Raw genomic sequence first — 27,405 nt, 5'->3', positions numbered from 1 at the left:
ACATTTACAGTATGATGAACATAATATTTACAGCATGTATATGTTGTAGGTATATATAATATTTATAATATGATTGAGCCCCTTAGAACATAGAGTAGACTTGCATATCTTTTAAAACAATCCTGGTTTTACAAAGAGAGAGATCTATTTAAAAAATTATAAGAATAGTCTGCCTTCTGAGGTAGAAACTAGACTTTGTCTTTCGAGCAGATGATTCCTTTGTTTGGAAGGAAATTTTCTGGTGGCCCTTTTGGTTACACTGAGTTAAGCAAAAATCCTTCCCTAAAATAGGAAGATATGTGGAACTTAAGCTCTTCATAATAATGAGTTTGCCTTTGATGTATGTAGAGGTGCATTTCTGTGGATTGCCTTTCCTTTTTGAAAAACCTCCTGAGCTTTACCCTCCTCTCCTCCCCTGTGGGTAGCAATGAGTGGTAGGGTCTTTCTAAGATTCTGGAACATGAACTGTGTAGAAACATGGCCTTAGGAAATAGTGTGCTGAAGGCAGCCCATGACAGCTTCTAAGACTACTAAAACAAAGTTAACAGGGGCACCTGGGTGGCTCGTTAAGAGTCATTAAGCGTCTGCCTTCGGCTCAGGTCATGATCCCAGGGTCTTGGGATCAAGCCCTGCATCGGGCTCTCTGCTCATCGGGGAGCCTGCTTCTCCTTCTCCCACTCCCCCTGCTTGTGTTCCCTCTCCCGCTGCTGTGTCTCTCTCTGTCAAATAAATAAAATCTTTAAAAAAAAAAGTTAACAAATATTCAAAACTCATCAATTCCTGTTTTATTATATTGTACTATCACTTACGCTTTTCAAGTTACAGCTCTCTTTTTTTTTTAGGATTTATTAATTTATTTAGAGAGAGAGAGAGAGAAGGGGGTTAGGAACGGAGGGAGAGAGAATCTCAAGCTGACTCCGTGCTGAGTGCAGAACCCCAAGTGGGGCTCAATCCCAGGATGCTTGGATCATGACCTGAGCCGAAACCAAGAGTCGGACACTTAACCGACTGCGCCACCCAGGCGCCCCTACTTACGTCTCCTGTATCAGGAGGGTGGAAATACTGTACAACAGAATGCTACTGCGTAACTCTTCTGAACTCCACGTTTGATAATGTCATGTTGATAGCTTGAAATCAGCCATGGAAATGGGCAAATGCTACAAAACAGGGCTTGATTTATTACTTCGTTGACTAGACTTAAGAAACTCCGTAGCAACAAAGATACCAATTTGTTCATTTCACAAGGCCAAGAGTAATGAGCAAAATCTCCAGTGATCCAGAAAATGTTAAAAATCCAGATTAAACTTAAAATCGTATCATGTCTGTAGCTGCTACATTGTGAATAGCACAAAATGCTCCTGAAAGCGGAATGAATAAAGCTCTGACATGTTTTCATTGTCTCACTCTTCCTGTATTCCTTTATGTAACCCAAAATATCAGCCAGCATTTATGTTGGAACTGCACTTTTTTGTCAATTGCAACCATATGTTTTCTAGGGCCACAAAAGTTCTGCAAAAATCAGTGAAATCATTCTGTAAGAATCAACTGCTATATGGAATTTACTCTAAAAACTATTGTATATTTTATTATAATGGTAAATTGTGTTACATATCCTTTATATCAGTAAAGTTAATGGTAAATTTATATATATAATATATAATACACTTTTTTTTTTCTTCTGGAGAGCGAGTTGTGAAACAGCATATCACTGGGTCTAGGCCACTTCTGTAAGAGAATGGAAATTGTGAAACACTAAGCATTCTTTGGAATACATAGAAACTTTTGAGGAGACCCTAACAACACACTGCCCTTCCTACAACAGAGATGAGAACCCCAGCTATTGGTATTTGGGGATTAAAGGTACAAGTAATTCCTGAAGCCTGACACTATCAGGTACACTTGTATTACTTTTACATAAAATATATATGCATATAAACTGGGACTAGGGAGTAATTAAAATCATGAAATATAGATTGGTGGGTTTGTGAGTGATTCTTTTCTCTTTTATTTTAAAGGTTTTTTAATTATCTTAAAAACATATGAAACATAATAAATACATGATTTTAAAAAAACCAGTTGGCTCATAGAATTAAGAAATATGCAAATCCAGAAGATGAGGTGTAGCTCTTAACTTGTAACTAATATGGGCTAAATAGTTTGGCCTCACTGATTCTGTTTCTCATCTCCGAGGAATAAAATAGCAATCTGGCTCACCAGGTAACTATGAAGAGTAAGCAATGCAGTAGCTTGGCACCACAGTTTCTTAAAAGAATGATACATGGAGTAAAGAACACTCTGTATTATAGAAATAACTAGAGGTAAAGCTAAACTGTACTTAAATCTATGTTTCCTTGGGGTGCCTGGGTGGCTCAGTCATTAAGTGTCTGCCTTCAGCTCAGGTCATGATCCCGGGGTCCTGGGATCAAGCCCCGCATCGGGCTCCCTGCTCATCGGGGAGCCTGCTTCTCCCTCTCCCATCTCCCTGCTTGTGTTGCCTCTCTTATTGTGTCTCTCTCTCTCAAAAAATAAATAAAATCTTAAAAAAAAACAAAACTGTTTCATTGGTGCTCAGTTTACATTCTTTATCAAATCTGATGCTTTGAAATATCTATGATCTGTCTCTGGACAATCCTTCATTAATTCTCCTAAGTGTCATCTCTGCCATTAACTTCAAAAGTAAGAAATGCATTCTAATGAGACTGTTAATTATAGAAAGTGCTTTATTTCCTAAATTGGCAACCTTATAAATCAAATGTTTTGTACTCTGTAGCAACAAAGATACCAATTTGTTCATTTCACAAGGCCAAGAGTAACAAGCAAAATCTCCAGAAGTGACATCAGGGGATGTGAGTCTTCTCATTGCTCTGAGAAATCCGGAAGGTCTCTCCTAGTGTAATGACACTTGATTTCTCACATACAGTCTTTACATAAAATAAATTGGTGGCAATGTTTTAAAATAACTGCAGTGCTAGATGAAGATAGTTGTCAAGTTGACATTCCTATAGGTAAAGGAAGGTTGCAGCTCACCAGGGAAACTGTTATTTCTTTTAGTAAGTGGTCTTTTTACCCTCTCATTATTTTTGTTACCTCTAATTGGTGTCAAAATGAGATCAATATCACATCCTTACCTCACAGGACTCTCACCCAGATTAAATGATATATGGAATGCTTAGAACAGCACACAACACACACTATAGAGATCCTGCTATATTATTATTATTACACATATTGACTATGAAAATTTGATGTCAGCTCTGTACCACCTGGTGTCTTCCCAAGCTACACTTTTGCTGTCTAGCTTATAACTTTATGGCAGGCCATCTTGCCTAGCTGTGTTTTCTTCTCTGATTTCTTTCTTGTTGCTTCATCCAGATTTCTCCAGGACTCACTGGCCAGCCACCTCATAGAAATTAGAAACAGATATTTAGCCCACTAGTGGTATCCAGGTAGCACATCTTCCAGGATTTTGTGCAGTTAGATTTTTCTAAAGCCCAATAGATCTGTCATGAGTGTTTCTCAAGTTCTTGCCACCTAGAGAATGTTTTTCCTGATAATTTACTGTTCCTTATTTTGTTTCCTTCTTCATTCTTCTTAATACTAAATATATACTGTTATTTCTACTTGGTGTATTTTTAGAACAAATGGCCCATTGTTTTATAATTGTGGAATTAAAGGAATGGGAAGAACCTGACAGACTGAGAAGCTGAGGCTCTCATTGGAAGTTGTGTATGGCATTGCAGAGTTTCCACTGTGAATCTCTCTCGCCTCTCTACCACTTTATGTCATTTATACTCAAGTAATGGGCACCTCTGCATTGTTGCTATTTTTGTTTCTCTACCCTGCCCATTTAGGAGTGGTCTAGTGACACAGGCTGTCAAAGTATCCCATCACTCTGGACATTGTCATGGTCCGAGGGTGGACATGGGACCAAAGCAGAGCTGTTCTGTGTTCTTTGAAGATTGATATTGATGCCAAGGGAGTAGATCACCCTCTTGTGTTTGGGATCACTAGCAGAGACTTCAGTTCGGGGCTAAGAGTCCTCTTCCCCACCACGTGGAGAAAGCCTCGCCAGGGAATTCAGTAACTTCTAATTAAATGAAGAAATGATCATTTGTTGCATTGGTAGTATATGCAAGGCACTGTGCCTGGTACTTCAGCCATATTATCTTATTCAATCTTTGTAACCATCTTTTGAGATGAATATTATCTTTTCATTTGTAGATGAGATATTTCAGATTCAGAGAAGTTACTTGCCCAAAACCAAATTACCAGTAATTGGCAGGTCAAGAATGAAAAGAACTCCTTCCATCATACCACGGAATGATCTCCATGAAAGTGAAAACTGCCCAGTAGCTGGAGAAGCCTTCTTTCCCCCAGCAAAGAAGATGGATGTTCCTATGGCGAGAGCAGAACTGGGGAGAGGCCAAGTCTAGCCCTCTCACTGCCTAGAAGAGATGAAGTACTGGCTTGAAATGTGTCCACTCTTCAGCTGTGACAAGAGCTGCCACCGTCTAATTGCTAGGCTGTGTCACCAGATACACATGTTGGGGGAAGAGAACCTGAAGGTTGCACATAAGGATTCAAAGCAAATCCAGGCTGTTCCCTGTGTTCTCAGTCTGTGCCCTCTAGAGCTGCCAGTGGTCCAGACAGCCACGTGGTTGAAAACCAGTGACACAAGGAACTGTGACAGATGCTGTGACTGAGTTGCAGCACGCTGTGGGGTATCCCATGAAGTTGAGAACTCAGCCTCCTCTTCCGATTTCTAATGTTATTCTTTTGGATTAGGTTTTCCTGAGATAAAATGAGTGAATTCTCATCTAATGAATTCTTCAAAATATAAAAATAAAACATCACCCCCTCTGCATGTGCGTGTGCACACACACACAGAGAGCTCGATTTCCCCTGTCCTTTGTTCCCCTTTCTCCGCTTGGTAATGGAAATTCTTCCAGACTTTGCTTCGTCCAAGATCCTACCTGTGCATCCCTGCCTTCCTTAGAGCATTGCTGAAGACATGCACCTGGAGCCAACCAGTGGAAAACCTTGCCTATCTCTGTCCCCAGCCGCATGCAATCCCTGACCATGGAGCGTGGCCACAGCTTATGCTAGATATTTCTTCCAAAGGGAAGGGTCCTTCCTTTTCTCCTGCTCAGAATGCTCCTTCCAAAAGCACTTTCCACAGGAGTTTCTCTAAGCATCTCTCACCTATTCAATTTTGTCCCATTCCAACACAACTCATTCTAAAGGTCTCCTCCTGGCCTCACAGTATTGAGGCCTTCCTTCTATTGCCGTTCAAGGTTCAGTGAAGAATGTGCAAGCAAAACGTCTCCTCGCTGGCAGTGCCGTTTGCAGGCTGCCCGTGGTGGCTCCAGACCGATGCTGCCCCTGTGCTCTTCTTGCCTAGAAACTCCTTACCTTACAGCAGTTACTGAGCATTTGCCATAGGCCAGCTACTGTGTTTGGTAGAGCATGCCATCTCGGATGAACCTCAGAGTGGTCATAGCTGATAATTACTATTATTATCATTTGCAGATTAGGGATCCGTGGTTATAAAAGAGAAGCATCTTAGTCAAGGTCACAGAGCAAGTGACATTGTTTGGATTCAAACCTCCATCTGTCTGATTCCAAAGCCTGTGGGGTTTTCTTTTTCTTCTTATTTCTTTGTTTAACCTGTGAATCTCATTTCTTCCCAAGGGAAATACTGGAAATTCTATACCAGAAGACCTGAGCTAAAACCTCTATTCAACTATGTATTTGCACTGTGGATTTGGATTTCATTCACCCTCTCAGACTCACCATTAACTTCCTGTAGCACATGCAGTTCTCGGAGTCTGCCATGTCCTTGCTGTCTGCTCCTTCTGCCTGGAGTGCCCTCCCGTCCACTCCATGCTTAGCTAAGAACTACCTGCCCTTCAGCCTTCAGCCCTGATTTCCTCTAGGCTGTATGTCTCTATGCTCACCTCTCTCAGGTGCCCCATCAGAATGCACTGTAAGCGTCTCTGCCCCTACATGATGTCCACATTGATTTGATACCAGCATCCTATCAGTAAGACATGTTTTGATGTAGATCAAAAATATATATATATAAATCATTTGCAGGGGTGCCTGGGTGACTCAGTCGGTTAAGTGACTGACTCGTGATTTTTTATTTCAGCCCAGGTCATGATCTTGGGGTCGTGAGATTGAGCCCCGGGTTGGGCTCTACGCTCAGTGGGGAGTCTGCTTGAGATTCTCTCTCTCCTTCTCCCTCTGTCCCTCCCTACTCACATGTTCTCTCTCTCTGTCTCTCCCTCAAATAAATAAATCTTTTAAAAAATCATTTGCAGTAGTATCTTTCTGATGTATATTATAAAATCATATAGGAAATATAAAACCGTAATATGAGAAACAAATTTTAATGATGTGCTCAATATCTTGATAATTATCATGTCTTCAGACTGCCAATTTGCTAATAGTTTAGGACACAGTGTATCCTTGGGGCAAAGTTGATCATTGAGAGAGTGGAAATAAATCAATATTTCAAATAGTCATCTTGATATATTTTTATGTGGCTTCTCAACAGATCAGATCAGTTTGGTGTTGTTTTTACCTCCTAACGTGGCTGACAAGAAAAATGTCTGCCTTGCCATTTTTTGCTGTTTGCTTATGTTTGTGTTATTAGTATTATCTTCAATCCATTCTTTCTTTGAAGGGATCTTTTTCAGCCATTTCTCCATTTTGTGAGGGTTAGACAGTCATAAATCCACTTAACAGACACATTTGACACAGTAAATGGAAGGGATGGTAAATAAGCAAGGAAAGAACCCCTCCTTACAGGCTGCAGAACTACTGCTATTCCCACAACACACTCCCGACTGAGGGCCCAGGGAGAGTCGAGCCAGCAACTGTGACAACCTGATGCATGTCCTCCTTTAGATAAAAAATAATAATAAACGTCTCCCTCTCCTTCAGAGGACTGCTGCTCTGGACAAGTTCCTGGAAGACAAAGGCCATGTTTTCTTCAGTTCAATCAGGATTATTATTATTTCAATAATAATAAACAGCCAAATATGGTTACCTTTATTAGTTAATCTGCACAAGAAAACTACAAGGTGGATATTGTTATTACTCCCAGTTTATAGATAAAGAACCTGAGGCACTGAAAAGTTAATTAACTTGGCTACGGTCACACCCTTAGCAAGTGATAGTTTTGGGATTTGAACCCAGGTATTAGGACTTCCAATCCCGTCTTATTCTTAACAATTTTATTCTGCTTCATCTATGCATGTTTGTGTGTGTATTATATAATGTCTTATATATTACATATATTGTATATAATGTCTTACATATTATATATACATATTATATGTACATATATATATTTGCTAATGGATTAAATATGGGACTGGAATACAAGAAGGAATCAAAGATGATTTCAAGGTTTGGACTGAGCCACTGAAGGGATGGAGTTGCCATAAATAAGGTGAAGAATACCTTAGGTATAGGTTTCCGTTGGGAGTGGGAGTGGTGCTGTGAAGATCAGGAATTCATTTATGGATATATGAAATTTCTCATTTGCAGTAGGCAGTTGGAACTTTATACATTTATATTTACCATGATTCTTGATATAATTGAAATTATTCTTACCATCTTCTGGTTTTTACCATTTTCATTTACCATCTTTTTCCTTTGTTCTTATTTAGCTGTTCTGCCTTCTGTTTGAAGTGATACATTTTTCTACATCCTTTTATTATTTTTTAAGGATTTTATTTATTTATTTATTTATTTATTTAGTGTGCGTGCACTACTGAGCCAGCCAGGTGCCCCTCTTTTAGACATACTTTGGGGCTTCATGATCTATCCTCTATCTTCCTTACATGTTTTCTTTTATTCATTTATTATTATTAGGAATGTCATACATACAAAAGAATATTACAATGTATACATTATATACAGGTATAATTTATTGGTATTCATGTATTAAATAATTTGCTTGAACAAAAGAAGACAGGGACGCCTGGGTGGCACAGTCAGTTAAGCATCTGACTCTCGGTTTTGGCTTTGTTCGTGATCTCAGGGTCGTGGGATCGAGCCCCACCTCAGGCTCAGAGCTCAGCGTGGAGTCAGCTGGAGATTTTCTCTCCCTCTCCCCCGACCCCTCCCACTTGTGCTCTCTTTCTCTCAAATAAATAAATCTTAAAAAAAAAGAAAAGAAATAAGCCTTTAAAACCTTCTGTTATAGCCTTTCCCAATTTTTTTCCCATCTCCCACAAGAAGTAAACTAGTATTCTAAATTTTGTATACATAAATTCTTGGTTTTTCTTTATAGTTTTACTATAGATTTATATACCCGTACAATAGTTCTGCACATTTCAAAAATGCATACAGATGGTATACCCTAGGTAGTATTCGTCTCTATCTTGCGTTTTCTTTTACTTAATATAATTATTTGTGACATACATTCACAGTGATGAGTGTATCTTTAGTTCATTCATTTTCACTGCTGTATAATACTTCATTATATAAATATATCACAATTTCTCTTTTTTCCCATCAATGTACATTTGGATCATATGCTGTTGCAAACATTGCTGCTGTAAGTATTATTGTAGTGAACGTGTGAGGGGTTTTTCTAATGTATATACGCCTTAGAATTAAACTATCACACCAGTAGTACATTAGTATTCCAGTGACCTATATCCTCACCCACATTTCGTATCATAAGCCATTTTAATTTTTGCTAATATGATAGGTGTGAAATCACATATTTTTCATTTTCCTGAATTACTGATGAGGTTGACATCTCTTCATCTGTTCTTTGTAGGTTTCTTCTTTAGTGGAACCTGTTCATGACTTTTGCTTATGTTTCTGCTGAGTGTTTGCAGTTTTCTTATTGATTTGTGTGAATTCTTTATGCATTCTTAATTTTAGACCTTTGTGGATTTGTTGTTCATACTTTCTCCCAGTTCATGACTATTCTTTTCATTTTTTCAATGCTGTCTTTGAATTTTAAAAATAAGCTTTTAATTTCAATATTTGTTTAATCTCATCTTACTGGCTACTCTCTCCATAGTGGCATCTTTTTTCTATTCCATATTTTTAAAAGAGTATCTTACTATTTTACTATAAAGTAAGATATTTGCTGTAAATTATTTTCATGTCCACTTATTTTTGTTTTATTTCTACTGTGCTTTAAAAATATCTTCCTGATCTTTTCTTCATAATAGAGATATTTTTTCATTTGCTCCTTTAAAAACAATGAACATACTTATATAACCTTTATTCAAATTCTTCTGTTACTCCTCTTTATTCTGTGGTAAATCCCTCCTCCATCTGTGGACTTTGGGGATGTCCTTGTTATTTGTTCTGTTTATTTTAAATGTATTTTAGATTTGGGGTGGCAGACTAATCTCAGGAGAGGTTTCTGTAACTCTCTCCCACTTTTTCTCCCTCTCCTTCTTCTACTTCCTTTCTTGTTCCTTCTCCCTTCTCTCTCTCTCCTCCGCTTCCCACCTCTCCCTGTCAAGCCTTTGAACTTATTTTCTCTCAACCTTTTGCAGGACTGGTAGCCAGCTTGACTCCATTCTTGGTCCCGCAGCTGGGACAATGTCTTCCGGCTTCCATAGCTCTGTAGCTGCATATAAATTCCAGCCTAGCAGGCAGGTGACATGCCTTTTCCACATTATTTCACCAGTGGGAGATGCACCCCTGCCACTGGTTTCAAGCAGTGAGCCTGGCTCAGGCCTTCACCTCTTTGAGAAACATTTTCAGTCCAGCTGTCCTGCATAAACTGGACTCCTGCCTGACCCTGCCAATTTCTGAACCAGAGGCCGGGAGGCCAACAGGAGATCCTTTGAGCTTTGTTCCCTTTAGCTTTACTTTTCATTTATTTCATTTCTGATGTATGAAGAGACTTACCTTATTTTATTTATTTTGTAAAGAGTTTATTTATTTATTTTAGAGAAAGAGAGATTGAGCAGGGGGAGGAGCAGAGAGGGAGGAAGAGAGAGGGGGAAAGAATTCTAAGCAGACTCTGCTCTGAGCGTGGAGCCTGACATTGGGCTCAATCTCACGACCCTGAGATCATGACCTGAGCTGAAACCAGGAGTCAGACCTTAATTGACTGAGCCATCCTGGTGCCCTGACACTTGCCTTGTTGTAGAGCACAAAAATTTCTCTAAACATTTCTCATTATATGTTTTTCTTTCTATCTGGGGGAGGAGGTAGTATTTACATGCACAATTTACAACAATACCCTGACATAAGTTCTCTTATCTTTGTATTCCCAGTAATGAGCACAGCTCCTGCATGAGTGATTGATGCATCAATGCAGACATGCATGACTCCATTCAAGGAGAAAATAACGCCTACTGTACAGGACTGTCTTGAGGCTTAAAAAGTAATCGGCTCTGACTCTTGCCTTTGGTTTTCATATTTTTAAGCTAGCTTTATACTATCTGAGTTCGTACCCTGAGGAATGTCTCATTGTTAGACAGGAGTTTGTGGGAGGAAAGATTGCACAAAACCTTCCTAATCTGAGCTGGCTTCTGCCTGAGGGCAGATTTTGGGAGAGGAGTTAAGTGACTTCATAATTGGGAGGGAGGCATGAACACCAGACTTATAAAGGAAGCCGCCTGACTCTGGGATGGGAGAAGGCGGTGTGGGAAGGCTAAAGCCAGATCTTCTGGGCTAACATAAAGGGAGATGTGCTAGGTAAAAGAATTCACAAAAGTATAATCCTAAATCGGTGATGTGGGTGTTACCAATCAGGAGACTTACCTAACCTCCCTGTGGTCTGGTCTATACCCATACATAAATCGGGAGAGAGAAAGTGTGTGCTGCCCACAACCCATACCACATGTTAAAGGTTGGCTGAGACTACCCGTGAAGCATTTCAGCTTCCTGGAGGGAAAAAGGGCAGCACAGGGTATATTAATCTTTAAGTGTTTTTATATTAATATTATTAGTAAAAGCTTCAAAATATTCTTTTCATGAGTCCTTCTGATTTAGAGGTGTTTATGATACATGCTCTACAATTCGGTTATTTATATTGCTTTTCTTTAATTTTATTTTTCTCATATGTAATTTAAAGAGTTTAATAGGAGAACTTGGTTCGGAAAGGCACTAAAACTCACATTCTGTTTTTTACACACAGTAAAACTTAATCCTCCAGGGGTAAATATATTTTAAGTATATTTGTATTCACCGTAAGGCAAAGCTCCAGTTGTCTCTACTCCGTCTTTGAGCCTGAGAAGAGTCGCCATGCAGGAAGTGTCTTTGGGGTGGCTGTTCTGAGTAGAGGCTTACCCAGGGCTATAAGAACAGCGGTGTCGGGCACTTGGCATACCTGCCAACCTGTTGCTAAATCTATGTTTGGCTGCCAGAATATCTCTTCTAATAAATAAAAATAAATGCGTACATGGAGGAACCAGACACTATGGAAATAATCTTGCTCAGTTTGAAGAGGGTTTTCACGAACTGCCATTTTCAAGAATAAGAATTTGCCTCTGAAGAGGCTTTGATAATGAAAATTGAAATAGTTCTAAAGACGAAAGGAAGGTGAGTGTGTTTGAATACTCACAGAAAGATGTATTTCCTAATGTGAGGTGATAGGTATGAAATGAGACCACAAAATTGTTGGCATTTATAAATATATTATTTATATTCTTTCCTGAACCCAGGTACCATACTGTGATTTTTATCCAACAGTTAAAAAGCTATGAACCCTGATAAATTTAACCAAGAGTTATTATACTTCCATCATTACAAAGAGAGATTCCTTTTATTGCTTGAGTTAAGGTTCTATCCACTGTCATCTTCACCCTGATTTCTGTAAATTTTTCATCTATAAAATTGTATAAAGGGTTGAACTTGACATAAATTCTTCAGAAGTGTAGGGTTTGCCCTTTAATCACTTTCATATATTTTACTGTGATTACCGCAGAATAAGCCAGTGTGCTCTGAAGATCAGAATGTTCTAATCACTTGCCTGTGTTGCAACAGAGGCAACACTCCCATTCTGGGTTGAATTATTAGTTGAGTAGGCCTAAAGCAGGGAAGCTGGCATTTAAGAATGCCTACCATGCACCACGCTTTTCCAGGCTGTGTGAATCATTTGATCTTTACAACTGCCTTATGAAGTGGGAAGCACTGTCTCCATCTTTATAAATAAGGAAGCATGGGCTCAGAGTGGTGGAAAAACTTGCCCAAGGTCACACAATTAGTAGGAAGGAAATTCCAAGCCTGATCTTCTTGACTTCAAAGACCCCACAAGATCTTCATTCTTCAATATGAGGGCTCTGAGTGGGGTGGTTAGAAGGAGGTGTTGAGCTGTCTTTGTTCTTTTTCTTTCTGTTACAAACTTCCAAAGACAAAGAGCAGATGCTCAGTGTGTGGACTTGAACCAGCAGTGCACTTTAACTCACAGCTTTGCCGTGGGGAGAGTTGGACTCTCCTTGAGAAAGAGCATAAGTAGCCATTCTTTATCCTCCTGTTAGTCCAGTTCACCAGCCCTGTGGACTGCCCTCTCCCCACGACAGCAGTGTCCTCCTACCACCATCCAGGCGGTCCCCTGTCCACCTCTCAGGTTTTTATTCTCAAAGGAAAGCCTCATTCTTTATTTTTTTTAAGATTTTATTTATTTATTCATGAGAGACAGAGAGAGACAGAGAGAGAGGCAGAGGGAGAAGCAGGCTCCCAAGGAGCAGGGAGCCTGATGTGGGACCCGATCCCAGGACCCTGGGATCATGACCTGAGCCGAAGGCTGACGCTTAACCATCTGAGCCACCCAGGCGCCCAGGAAAGCCTCATTCTGTTTAAAGAATGAGGTCAGTCTGTGGTCAGTCAGCAGATATTTACCAAAGGTCTATACAAGCCAGGAACCATAGTAGAAAAGGAAGATGTAAGGAGAGAGAAATAATACATAGTTCCTGTCCTCTAGGAGTTTACAGTCTCGGTGGTGGGAGGAGGCATCCAAACAGGGAGTTAACTACAAAGTAACACATACCTTAGGAGCACTGTGATGCAAGGAAAAATGAGAACACAGAAGAGCTAGAAATGAACTCTCCCTGTGGTATTTGGACCAGGCTTCTCAGAGGAGGTGAGCTTTCTATTGGGTTTTGAAGGTTGAATAATAAGTTAAATAGCTGAGGAAGAGAGAGGAAAGAATTCCTCAATGGAGGAGTTGTGGGGATAAGGGCAGAGAGGAGTAAACAGGCAGGGAGCGGTGTGGCATGGCTGAAGTAGACAGTGTGCAGCAGAGCAGTGAAGCGCATTGGTTTCCTGTGACTGTCGTAATGAAGTACCAAACACTGGGTGGCCCCCAACCACCGAAACGCCTTGTCTCATAGTGCTGCAGGCTACAAGTCGGCATCAAGGGTTACCAGGGTGACACTCCATAGTCTCAAGGGGAGGATCTCTCCTTGAATCTCCCTAGCTTCTGGTGGCTGCAGGTAACCCCTGGTGTTCCTTAACATGTCGTCCCTTCAGCCTCATCACATGACCATCCTCTCCCTTGTGTCTACACGTTGTCTCCCTCTGTGCCTGCCTCTGAATCCAAATTCCCCCTTTTTTATAAGGACATCAGTCCTATTGGGTTACAATCTACCCTAATGATTTTATTTTAACTTGATCACTATTAAAAAGATCCTATTTCTAAATAAATGTACATTCTGAAGTACTAGGGGGTTAGGACTTCAACATACCTTTTTGGGGGGGAGATCCAATTTAATCCACAACATCAAGGCAGGGAAAGGAGGTTGGGAACTATTGCAAAGAATCATTCATTCAATAAACATTGTCGGTCATATACCATGTGCTGAATATTTTGCTGGAGAAAAAAATAGTTCCTGTCCACAAGATGCTCAAAATTATTTGAGCTATGATGCAATGAACTTAGAGTGTAGAAACTCAAAGAGCAGTGTATCACTCAGCTATTGCTCTGTCATTGATCACTCCAAACTTGGTGGTTTAAAATAGGAATTACTAATTATTGATTATGCATCTGTGGGTCACCTGAGGGTCAGCTGATCTAGTCTGCATTCACTTGGGGAGGCTCTGTTTCAAGTATCTCTCATCCTTCTTGGATCAGTGGGCCAGTTGGGACTTGCTCTTCTCATGACAATGGTGTGGAACAAATGGAAATAAGCAAGGGTGTTACTTCCATTCATTCATCACTGGCCCAAGCAAGATTTATGGCTGAGCTCAAAGCTTAGAGGGAACAACTATAAAGTCACATGGCAAGGGGAGCAAATATAGAAAAGGTGAAGAATTGGGGGCAATTTACCAAATGAACTTTGCAGTCAAATAGACCTGAGGTCATGTTTGATGGATGGATGGAGATTAAATGGATGGAAGGACGGAGAGATAAACAGGTAGGTAGGTAGGCAGGCAGATAGATAGATATTAGCTAGTACATATCCACTTTACTTCCAATAACTTGCTTCTGTTGAGTGTCTGATGTCAAATTCTCTCCTTTCTTTCCTCCTTGTCATTTTAATCTGCTGTCCTTTTAATCAACAAATTAAAAATTTGTTGTCAAAGAAGTAAAAATCTGACATTTAATATATGATGGTAAGGACTGATAATGGTATAATATTTTCCCAGGAACACACTGAAGGATTCTGTCTAGCCTGGGTGGTGGATATTACTTAATCCATCACAGTGAGGTAATGATGGTGGATCTTCAGGCATCTGTGACAGACTGGAGGTTAGGCATAATCTTCTCGCTGCCCTACATAGGCAGTCACCTACTTTACCTGTATGTGAAGCAATTATGATGCTAAGAATACAAAAGAGTCTCTGTACTTCTTTCTCCTTATCAATCATCACCAATGGGAGGGTGATGTTAAGGGCTGCCAGGATGCCTTATAGAAATGGTGATTAAATCTAGACTTTGGGACCATGTCCACCTCTGTGCTCTGACAACATCTTTATGCTGTCAGGACTCACTCAGTGCTCTTCCCCATCATTATTGTCATTAATATCATCCTCCCACTAGCAAATGTGTACTCAGCCTCATTGCCATGGCAGCTCCCACAGACCTGAAGTGTGAAGCCATTTCTGGGCTTCTACTGGCAATCGAATTACAGCATAAGCCATACCAACTCTTGATCTATGAAAAAGACAAGGATCTGGATGCCACTGTGTTTTATCAGGCAGACACACACATTTGCTTTCATGGAGCAAAAAATTTGAAAGAAGGAATAAATGACTTTTTATGTTCATCTCTAATAACTGTAATTTTTTCCTCTAATTTTAAAAGTAAAGCATGGTCATAGACAATTAGGAAAATTCCAGAAAGACATAAAAAAAGAATAAAGACCATCTATAATACCACTACCTGGAGATAATCACAGTTAACATGGTAGTGGGATTTTATCATGTTATTCTTACATGTACATAAAAACATATTTTACATAAAATTAGATCACAGAGAACAGATGCATTACTTTTATTCACCCTTAATATTGTGGGCATTAACGCAGGTCATTTTCATTAAATATTCTTGAGGAAAAATGAAGGGGGGGGATCGAAGGGGGAGATGAACCATGAGAGACTATGGACTCTGAGAAACAAACTGAGGGTTTTAGAGGGGAGGGGGGTGGGGGATGGGTGAGCCCAGGGATAGGTATTAAGGTGGGCATGTTCTGTATGGAGCATTGGGTGTTGTACGCAAAAAATGACTCATGGAACACTGCGTCAAAAACTAAATGATGTACTGTATGGTGACCAACATAACATAATAAAAAAAGGAAAAAAAATAAAGACCTCATTTTAAGGATATTCATTGCTAAAATGTTAACCTTCCATTCTCAGTGTTTGCCATAACCCGTGTCCCCAAGAAAGTAGAGCCTGTGGCAAGAGGGTATGTGTGCTACTTATTTATTGGAAACAAAATTCCAAGAAAGTGAGAGTCGGGGGTGCAGGTGTGGGGAGGGGGCCAAGGTGAGAGAAGCAGGGAAGGAAGGAGAGCCCACACAAAATGCATTATCAAGCTGGTCCCCACAGTGTTGTCCAGGAACCTGTATAATCAGAACCTCAAGATCATCCATAGGAAGACAGAAAGAAGAGACTTTGTCCATAGGTACCTGCCTCTCATTGGACAAAGATTCACAACACAGAGTGTTAATTCTCCGGCACTTCGGGGTTGCACACACATGGACACCAGGTGGAGTGTCTTGTCACTGGCGTGAGGCAAGGCCTGGTCAGGCTGGGTCTGCATGAAGTCGTGGGAGCTGGTGCAGAGGGGCATCTGGAAAAGAGACAGGCAGATCTGAAGCGATGCAGAAGAGGGGTCTGCTATAATGCTTCATCTACTCTGTGTTTGCAACTTTATGACTATTTAAAACACAAAACAAATATAAAGAAAGCCCCAATAAATGTTTAAAAGAAATATTTTACTGTTAGTCTTACAATGTTAGGAGATGAAGGGCAGGGGGAAAGAAAACCAGAGAAGAGGGTTTGGTGTATCATAGCCGAGTAGAGCATTCACAACCGCCTACCATTCCTTTCCTTCAAAATCCTCCTAAAAATAACCGCTCTGGGATGCCTTTCTTTATTTATTCTCCCTGAATGAGCACGGTTTGCCTGGTGCTCCCTTGGCATTTTTGCACTGTCTTCATATTGCAGGCATGACAATATTGTAGGATGGATTCTCAGTTTAACAGGGTAGAAATTCCCAAGTATGACTGTTTAGCCTTTTATATGTATGTATGTACTCAAAACTGTGAAGTAATCTAAAACAGAATTGCAGAGCTAGGGACACTTCATTTCAATACATAAATAGTATCAAATCCCCATTCTGTAAATATCAACACTTGGGGCAGTTCTGTGGACAGGAGATAAAATTTGATACGGCAGTGGGGCTGGGAATAAGGTAGCACAAATATACAAATGTTTTATCCAACAAATACGTTTGATCACCTATTCATTCATGCTAAGCATGAGTGAGATATACACAAGAATCAGGTACAACCCTTTATTTCAAAGGTTTTACAGTTGAAAAAAGAGCATTCTCTGCATTTGTTACAAACTCAAAGTGCTCTTTAATTGATATTAACTTAATTAGATGTTTATAATAAATAACCCTGGGGAATGGAGGGTAAGCCTTGGAGCTCTGGATTAAGAGACATGTAGTTTCAACTTCGGTTTTTCCACCAGTGGTAGTGGGGTTGGGGGGGGTATGCCAAGCCTCACTCCACTCACATAGAAAGGAAAATAGGGATAATATGAACTTCGTTGGGTTGCCAAGAGAACAAAATAATATATGTGAAGCACTTAGTACATTGCCAAACATATAGTAATTCAGTGAATGTTAACTGTCTATATTGTTCTGATTTCACGTTGAATTTAAATGCATTGTTCAGGATCATATGCCACACCCAAGACTAGAGCTCTTGTTTTCTGCTTCCCAGTCTAGCGAAATTTCCTCTGAGATATAACCGTGAAGAGTATGGATCCTAACTCCAGACTTTCAACCCTAACATCTAGCACAACATTCTGCATGTAATGGATAGTCAGTAAATACTGTTGAATAATGAACTGGCAGCAGACTCCAAGTCAAATTATAGAGTTGCTAATGTATAATAAAAATAAAATGTATTTCTGTGCTTTGCTTGGCATTGCTTTGGAGAATATTAAAGATCCCAAACATAGTTTGTTCTCTTGGTCAACCATCTGGTGACAGAAACTGTAGGTGCTCAGATCATGAACAAATCCTTCAAGGACACATTTTGCTTGAGCAGACTGGGCCTGAGCCCAGAGATGTTGAGGAGATAATTCTGGTTCTCATCAGCTAATCAGGTGGAAAGCAGGGAGTGATGGGAGTGGCTGAGGGAAGCAAAGGCTTTTTTGCTTCGGGCTAAGGAAAGGCCTATGGCTAACTCCAGAGCCCAGGCATCTGGGAAGGGGCAGCAGGCCCTGGATCACCAGGTTCTGACTCAGTGGATCTGCAGCAAGCATGGTACATCCCTGCAGGTGGGAAAAGGTACAGAAATCCAGCCCAACTGGAGAAGGACAGGTGCTTCCCTGAGAAAGAGCCAGTGGGATGGAATCCATACCCTGAAATGTTTACCTGTGCTTATTCTCTGGCAAATAATGGTTTTGGAAAAGCACACGGTTGGAATTTTTCTATTTCGTAACCTGAGTATTGCTACGGTGGACTTTCTAGTCACCATTTGTTGAGTATCTACTCTATGCTATGGACTGTATATACATTACCTCATTTAATCCTCCCAATTCTCTTACTTGCCTGGAGCACTGGAGCTCAAGGTAGGGAATTTGTTTTGCTCACCATTATTATCCCCTGTGCCTAAAACAGCACCTGAAAAAGTAGCTTCTCAGTAGTTTTTGCTGAATGTATGAAAAGAGTAGAGAACATTATACAAACCTATGGCTCAGAAGGGTTAAGTGACTTGCACATGCTAGGAAACAGGGGAGGGAGGCAGAGACTGGAACCCAGATCCATCAGATCACAAGCAGTGCCCTCTCAGCCACTCTTACTGGTTTCCCTGTCTTCCTGTTTCAAAGTAGATGGTATACCACCACCATTAGTGCTCTAAACACTATCTTCATCTTGTCACTTCTCAACTAAAAATCCTCAGTGTCTCTCAGCTGCCTTAAGATGACGTTTCAGACTCCCTTGCCTAGCATTCCAAGACCTTTAAAATCTGGTCTTCATGTTATTTCCCACAGAAAACCTCAAGCCCGGTATTCTCACTATCCCTGGAACAGGGCTTATACATTTCTGTCCTCGATCTTACTCCCTTTATATATGTCATTGGAAATTACCAATTCATCCCGCCCACCTCTCTGGATCCCCTCCCGCCCTTAAGGCAAAAGGTGTACCTCTTCGGTGAAGCTTTTCTGACTATCTCAGCATGCAATAATTTATCATTATGTATCCTACTCTCTAGGCAGTTAGATAATGTTCCTTATGATTCCTGGTCTTTATGATATTCCCATGTCTCTACGACTCAACTCTCCTTCTATTGAGAGCAAGGAACATGGCCAGAAGCAAGCAAAACGAACACTATATTTAGCATATAAGAATTATTGGTTGAATGGTTAATGCAACTAAGTATTTTAGGTTATGCTAGCTAGATGACATACATATATATATATGTACATAACATTTATATATATGAGGTTGATTTAGAATAAAAAAGGGCTAAATATCTCATAACATATATATATACACATAACATTTATATATATGAGGGTATTGGTTTAGAACAGAAAAGGGCTAACTCTTATATCTTGATACAGTAAAATATCCCTTCCCTTTCCTCTTCCTTTGCCTCCTCATCCTTTTCTGTTGGGAGGGTCATTTTGAGTCCCTCTTGCAGAGCAGAGACTGTCGGTGTTGGAAGCTAGCATGCAGGGTCAGAGACAAAAGTGAGACAAATGCAGGGTCACATCAGCCTTGAGGCTGGACTGGAATTCAAAGATCCTGGCCAAGATTTCAAGCTGGCTCCCTTCAAGAACTATGGACTTCCGAGTGGCAGATTTTGCTGCAAGATTACCACTGATGCAGTTTCTCAGTGACTTCAACAAGGACATGATGGAATGCCACTCAACATGCCAGCCAAGTTGGGGACTGGCACTGTGAAAAGCAAGGCTTAGAAAAGATTGTTATTTATCCATCCTTGTTAATGCAAAACCACAATGATACTCTTCTTATACTCAAGATGGGAGGATCATTCAGACTAAATACTACGGTTTCTTCCAAGTTAATCAGTTGTTGGGGAAATGCTAATGAATCTGGCTAAATACGTGCTGTGTTAGAGTGGCGGTAGGGAGAAGCTATCTCTTCCCTGCACCACACCTGCTACCACAACAGATATAAAGCTGCCCAAGTCCGTTCTCAGGAGGGCCGTTTCTAACCCTTTTGGGGTAAGAGAATGATTTGTGCTGAGCAGTCGCTCAGCAGCAGCTGCTTCTATTCCCAGGGGAATCCAGTTGCTCCAAGGGGGGGCGGGGAATACCACTGGGAATAATCCCCTAAAGACTGTTCAGGAAGCAGATGGGGGTCCTACACCATGTGAAACAGAGACACACCTGAGATCCTAATAGCTGCTCTGGAAATGCTGTTCAATTAGTCATTCACTTAAAAAAAAAAAAGTGGTTTCCTTTTCTCTGAACAATAAAAGTAAGTTAGGGACCTAGGGATACTCTGACAGGGAAAGCCCTTCTGGAATGGAAGCAAGTTTAAGTAGTATACTGCATTCAATTACTGCTGATTTGTGTTCTTGGGCCCAGTGAAGAGAACTAGCTACAAGGAAAGCAGGATGCAAGCTCTTTGAGGCAGGAGCTACATCCTGTTAACCTCTATGCCCTCTGCTTCTGGAACATAATTGACACTCTGGAGTGGTTATGGAATGCATTTATGCTTGCACACGTCAATAAATGGGCTAATAAATGAACAAAAGTGGTTGTCTTTTTCTGTCTTGGTTCTCCTTGAATATTAGCCCAAGATTATCAGAATATTGTTACAAATCCTCTACTGTAACACTCAAATTTACCGTAATTAAAACTTAATGTTTCCTAAATTCTCTATAGCTTCCAAATACTCTAACCATAATGGACTAAAGCATGCATGTTTACTCAGAGTTTTAAAATAAAACATGCTGCCCCCCACTAAAAGAAAAACAAAACACTACACGATTATAATATGACCTCTAAATGTTCTTTGTCAATACCAAGACTGGGTCGGCTTCCTTGACTGTGACCGCTCATAAAAAACGATCTGTGCTACTACCTTCAGGAGCTGGAGGATGTGCGACAGATTTGCGGGAGATTTTCACACTGCTCTGGGCTCTCCGCTAGCTTCCAGGAGCAGTGCTCCGATACCTTGTAATGCTATTGACTGTCATTTGCGGGAGATTTTCACACTGCTCTGGGCTCTCCGCTAGCTTCCAGGAGCAGTGCTCCAATACCTTGTAATGCTATGACTGTCATTCCCAAACAAGCTCAGAAATATGTACTGAGAAATGAAATTTTCTTCAGACATTCCTTCATCTGAGCCTTCCAACTCAGAAAGATAGAAGGTTCTATCAAGCAAGTCAATTTTGTCTTAAAGGCAAATAAAAAGTTATTGGCATGAAGTTTCCAGTATCTCAGGGAAAGTAATACCTGTAGCATGGCTAAAAAACAAAAAACAAACCCAAACAAAAAAGGTTACTGGTTTTAGGTACAACTTGAAGAAAACAAAAATACTTTCCATGTAACTCCTTAAGCATTCTTTCGTTTCTGGAGGTGCCCTAATCCGGGTCGGTAATCTGATTACTTCTTAAAACCAGAAGGATTACTTATAATCACTTGCCTCAAAATTCCCATCTAAAGGTTTCAGAAATCGTGTGCCCTGCGACTACGATGGCGACAACCTACGTACGGTGAACAGACTTAACTTCCAGTTCACATCCGTGCACAGCTGCACTTAATGGGACAGGAAAATCAAAGCCGCTGAGGCAACAGGCCAGAGAACCTGCCCTGCTTGTCCTAGTGTGTGTGATTCTAATGATGGGCAAACGCACCCACAGTGTACTCAGAAAGCACTGGGAAGCACTTCCTTCTATTATTCACGTGCCAGATGTCAGTGGCATGAAATCCTACGAACCCGGGTGTTAGAAAAGAAACCTGTGAGAGGGCGAAGTACGATGCAGACTCTGCTCCTCTTCCCTCCCCTTGTGGTTAATTTGCCCTGCCTGGCAGTTCTCTGGTTGGCTTCAGCTGGAGGGGAATAGGCTAGAACACTTGTAGGAGCCTATGGATGGTTTTACCACCAGCTGTGCTTACCTAAGCAAAATGAATTGGTTAATTGAAGCAATTACCTGGCAATTCAAGCCCAAATACCTCCCTGTGAGAAGCAGAGGAGGATAATTTGGAGTTTTTGCCAAATTAGGCTAACTGAATACAACCTGAAGACGATTGAAAGGTTGAGTTAAAGGGGTGTGGCACTTCTGTCTTTGGGGGACACAATTTACATGGACTTACTCTGAACTATGAGCACATGTGTATATGTTAAGAGTAAGGAAGATCTGGGACACCTGGTTGGCTCAGTCAGTTAAGCGGCTGCCTTCGGCTCAGGTCATGATCCTAGGGTTCTGGGATCGAGTCTCCCATCAGGCTCCTTGCTCAGTGTGGAGCCTGCTTCTCCCTCTGCCTGCCACTGCCCCCCCCCCCCCGTTTGTGCTCTCTCTCTCTGACAAATAAATAAAATCTTTACAAAAAAAAGAGTAAGGAAGACCTATAAATTAGAATTAAAATTTTTTTAAAAAGGTACACCTGAAATATAACACTGCATGTTAACTACACTGGAATTAAAAAAAAAAAAAAGAGGAAGATCTAGGTTAGTGGTTCTCAAATTTTAACAAGCATCAGAATCACCAGTAGAGTTTGTTAAAACTCAAATTGCTCCACCTCCAGAATTTCTGGTGCACTAGGTCTAGTGTATGGCCTGGGAATGTACATTTTTAAAGATTTTTAATTATTTATTTATTTGAGAGTGAGCAAGTGAGCAGGAGCAGGGGGAGGGACAGAGGGACAAGCAGACTCCCTGCTGAGCATGGAGCCTGATGCAGGGCTCTGTCCCAGAACCCCAAGATCACAGCATGAGCCAAAATCAGACACTTAACCAACTGAGCCGCCCAGACGCCCCGGGATGTGCATTTCTAACAAGTTCCCAATTGCTGCAAATGCTGCTGGTCCAGGGACCACATTTTGGGGACAACTGAATTAGTCTTCTCTCTCTCTCTCTCCCTCTGTCTCAGGAAGATGAAAGCAATGTGAGGCTTCCTATGGCAATTACATTTCCTCCCATCTCTCAAAAATCCAAACTATTACTAAGATGTTCATTCAACAAATAAGCAGTTTGTTGAGCATCCAGTGTGTGATGCTTATCTTGGTGATACAGGGATAAAGACCAGTCTTTATCCTTAAAGGGACTCTCAGTCTGGTGGAGAGATGGGCACAACCAGATGAAGATGAGGATGAAGCAGTGTGAGAAGGGATACCACAGAAGTAAAGCCCGGGTGCCGTTGGGAACACAGAAGCTCCATCTGGGCTGGAGGTCATCTGCCCTTCTGCACATAGTAGGTTTTCAGTGTATAAAAGCATTGCTTCGAATCAGCCATTATAGAGGTACTCTATAGTGACCCAATCTGCCCAATGGAAAATGTACTGAAGAAGTAGCTCATTTCAAATTGACTCCTGAATCGGAGCCAAAGGAAAAGAACTTTTAATCACCATAAATCTGGTTTGAATTTAGGCTGGCAGATTTTGAAATGAAAAAAAAAAAAACAAAACTGAATCCTATTATCAACTCCTTGAACCTGCTACTTCCTCATATTCAGTAGCTTTTTCACTTTACTGAAAAGCAACTGTATTGGGGGAGTAGTTATTTTCCGGTGAACAAAGTTATCAGGTATGAAAATAGATGACGTTCTTCCAGCTTCCTCTGACAACAGCCCTGGGCAGCAAGGTGCTGGTTCAAAGTGGCATTTTTGTTATGCAAATAGTCCCATGCAGCTCATTTTTGAAAAACTACACTCACATTCATGGCTAACACGTGGCCTGGTAAAATGGAATAGTTACTAGCTTGCTTAGAGAGTATTAAAAAATAAACATAAATAGATCTTTTCATGAATTCAAAATGAAAAAGGGGGGTCCTATGTTCCTTCATTTAGGACAATATGCCAATATTTATTTTTAATAATACTTTGCTGATTCAATTAAGATCAAGTTTAAAGAAATCAATTGCTATAAGTTGTTCACCAACCTCTTAGAAAGGCTTTTTCCTTTGGTTTGGGCTCCTTAGTTTAGACGGATTTCTTTTTAAGTTTCCTTTCTTCATTAGCCAAAGAATAAAGAAGACCACATACTTCTTCCTTTTAGCAAGGAGACAAAACTCTCCATTCTGTGCCAAGACAGAAATAATAAGCAGCTGTGACATGTAGGCAATTTAAAAGACAGGCAGATAAACTCTACTTTTCTAACTCTAAGATTTTATGGAACTTACAATAAATGATTACCTCACTTTTATATTACATAGCAACTTAACCTTTGATTGGTAAAGGAACGTCCTAATTTACAAAGAAGTAATGTTCTAAAAGTCTGTAAGCCAGTTATTTCAAACTCAGAATGCTTTTCCCACAGAAATATGTTATAAATTGTGGTCTACCCAGATTAGCCCACATAAGCATATTTCATTCACAACTTATCTATTGTACTGAAATATAGGGGCAGATAATAAGTACCCATAATGTATAAATAATTTTAAAAGCGGTGATTTTGAATAAAAAACTCTAAAGTTTCATCTCAGGATACTTGAGGGAAAGAAGGTCTCATAAGAGGTCAAAAGGGTAGATGAAAACGTTTGGTGAAGATGTTTAAGTGGGATCCTGAAACTCTTAATACCTTAGTATTTGATGACATTTGTCATTTATACGATTATGTCAAAACATGTATCTGGTGTAGCATTAAATATCCTGTTTTATGTATTGGCCATGGTGAGTGTTGAACTTTAGCTTAGTATAGTTTATAAATACACTTTATAGAGAGAGGAATGAAAAGTCCTCCTTTTTGAGGTGGTGGTGATCATCAAACAAACAACTTGAAGCATTCATTTGTAGCCCTTCTCTCTGTTACATGTCTTTATATGATCATCCGATAAACGGTGACTTCTCCACTGGTCCAAAGACCCAAGAGGGCAGATATCTTATAAGATTTTGCTAACCACTGTATCCCCAGCACTTAGTGGAAAGCAAACTACATAGCTGCTTGAGAGTATTTTTGAATGAATGAATGAATGAATGAATGAATGAAAAAGAAAAAAAAAGGATTGGCTTAAAGAATACAGAATTGTGTTAAAAATATAGATGTTTTAAAAATGAATGGCTGAAATTACATTTATTATTAGTCTCCATGTAGCCAAAGAGGGGAGAGTCATAGCCAAAGATTGGGGTATAAAAATAAATTTCCCCAAGGACAAGAACAGTTGGTAAGACAGTTTATTTGGTGAAAATCAAGTACTTAGGTCTGTCCAAGCACATTTAGTTGTTGCTTTAAAATAAGGGGGATAGGGATCCATCAGTCTTTAGGATAGTTAAGGGGCAAAGAAGGCCCCATACAGGTATAATCAGAGGTGCGCATACCAATGGCTGAGCAGAAGTCTGCACAGTGTACAAGTAATAACTTGGGTGGAAGCATTATCTGTAGAGAATTAAAAAAGAAAATTTGAAAAGTCATTCTGCTTTTTAGTATTACTATATACCTACAATTCAAAAAAACATCAGTAATAAAATATTCCTCAGTAACAAGATCCTTTTTGGTCTAAATACTAAAAAATTCTGCAGTTACTGTTGTTTTAATTTACTTACTGTTGAATTTTTATTTTTAATTTATTTTTTTAAAGATTTTATTTATTTGTCAGAGAAGGAGAGAGAGAGCACAAACAGGGAGAGCAGCAGAGGGAGAGGGAGAAGCAGGCTCCCTGCTGAGCAAGGAGCCCGATGTGGGGCTCAATACCGGGACCTGGGGATCATGACCTGAGCCTAAGGCAGACGGTTAACTGACTGGGCCACCCAGGTGTCTCAGTGTTGAATTTTTAATTACTTATCTTTTAAAAAACTTTGTAGTCTAAGTGGAGGTTAATTCAGAGAACTTCTAGTTGCATACTGGGTCCTCAACTAAGGTGGCCTTGCCTACAAATACTTGTTTTAAGAGTGAGTTCTTAAGAGTTTGGGATTTTCCAAGTTCACTACAGGAACCCCTGCAGTTCTACATATTCCTTCCTTTAAATAGCAGATTTTGAAAAAGCAATGTTAACACAGTAACAACTTGAAGAAACAGAACTTGAGTTATGGGCTAAAGTTTTTCCATGCACAATATTTTCCTTAATCTGGATTCTATGGAGGGGACTTCAGAGGCACTCAGAACCTACTGAAACAAATGCAAAAATGTGTGTGTGTGTGTTTGTGTGTGTGTGTATTTTTAACAAGAGGTTCCATAAGTTTCATCAAAGAGGTCTGTGACTCCAAAAACATTAAGAGCCACAGGGACAAAGTGTATCCAATGTATCTTTTACATTCTTCCATGTTTTGTAATGAGAAGGAATGAGCAGAAACAGTTTTCTATAAAAATATTTGAGTTACAATTATAGTCATATATGAAGTATATGGTATATGTCATCTTCATTATACAACGTCATTTTGCAAAATTTGAAATCTAAGGAGGTGTAAAAAGAAGAGCAAAAAAGGATAAATGTTCCCACTCACTATATATATATATATATATATATATATATATATATATATATATCCATATCTATACATATATATATAATGGATTGCATGATACTGAATATCTGGAACATCATCATTTTGCTGTATTTGAATAAAAGTCTGCCCTGTAACTATGTGGATATGAAAATGTCATATCAGATCTGGGATTAGAATCATAAAATTTTAGCATGGAAGGGATAGTGGTAGAGTCTGAAATTTTGTTCTGGCTTCTAGCACTGACTTTAAGCTCAGAAGATATAAAATAGTTGCTTTATGATTTGTCTCTAAAAGAATAATAATAGTTGAAATGCATTAGGTGCTTACCATATGTTGAACACATGCTTTTATGAATTATCTCATTTATTCTTAAAATAATCTTGCCAGATAGATACCATTATACGTCCTATATTACATATAAGGAACTGAGACTTAGGGAAGGTAACTTAACCCAGATAAAACAGGTTGAAGGTGGAAAATGAGAATTCTAACTCAGTCTCCCTCCCTCCAGGGCCGGTTCACTTAATGACCACCTTAAACTGACTCCCTGTTACAATAGAACTTTACTTTATCTGCTTTCAAAAATTTGTATTATCAGAGTTTGACAGAACCAGTCCTATCCCAAGTTGATAAGCACCTATCTTTTGATTAAATACTTCCAGTGAAGGAAATTCTACCACTTTCCTCAATAGCCCACTGTGGAAACAAACTTTTCTGTAAAGGAAACCATTATTGAATGTTTGTGGAAGGTTAACAGTAAAATGGGCACTGCCTCAAGTATTACACTAGACAATTACTTCCCAGATCATTGACTTTATGAACACAAAAACAAAATGATTGGGATTAATAAGAACAAATGTGGGCAGGATATAAGTGATCATAAAGAGGAGCCCATGTGTGTGTGTGTGTGTGTGTGTGTGTGTGTGTGTCTGTGTGTGTGTGTGTGTGTGTGTGTGTGTGTATGCTGTAGGGCATTTTGAAAAATCATTTGACTATTCCTTGATGTAAGTATTTGTTTTTTCTTGATGTAAATATTTTGGATTGGTGGCAGCAGTCAGGTGTTCAGCTTGGGGCTGCCAGAAAGTAGAGCCTGCCTGACACAAGGACTTACTGAACATACTTTCCTCGGGAGTGTGATTCCAGGGATGGAACA

This window comes from Zalophus californianus, chromosome 11 (assembly GCF_009762305.2).
Source record: "Zalophus californianus isolate mZalCal1 chromosome 11, mZalCal1.pri.v2, whole genome shotgun sequence".
Lineage (NCBI taxonomy): Eukaryota > Metazoa > Chordata > Mammalia > Carnivora > Otariidae > Zalophus > Zalophus californianus.
The sequence above is the reverse complement of the archived record's forward strand: the minus strand, read 5'-3'. Positions refer to the sequence as shown.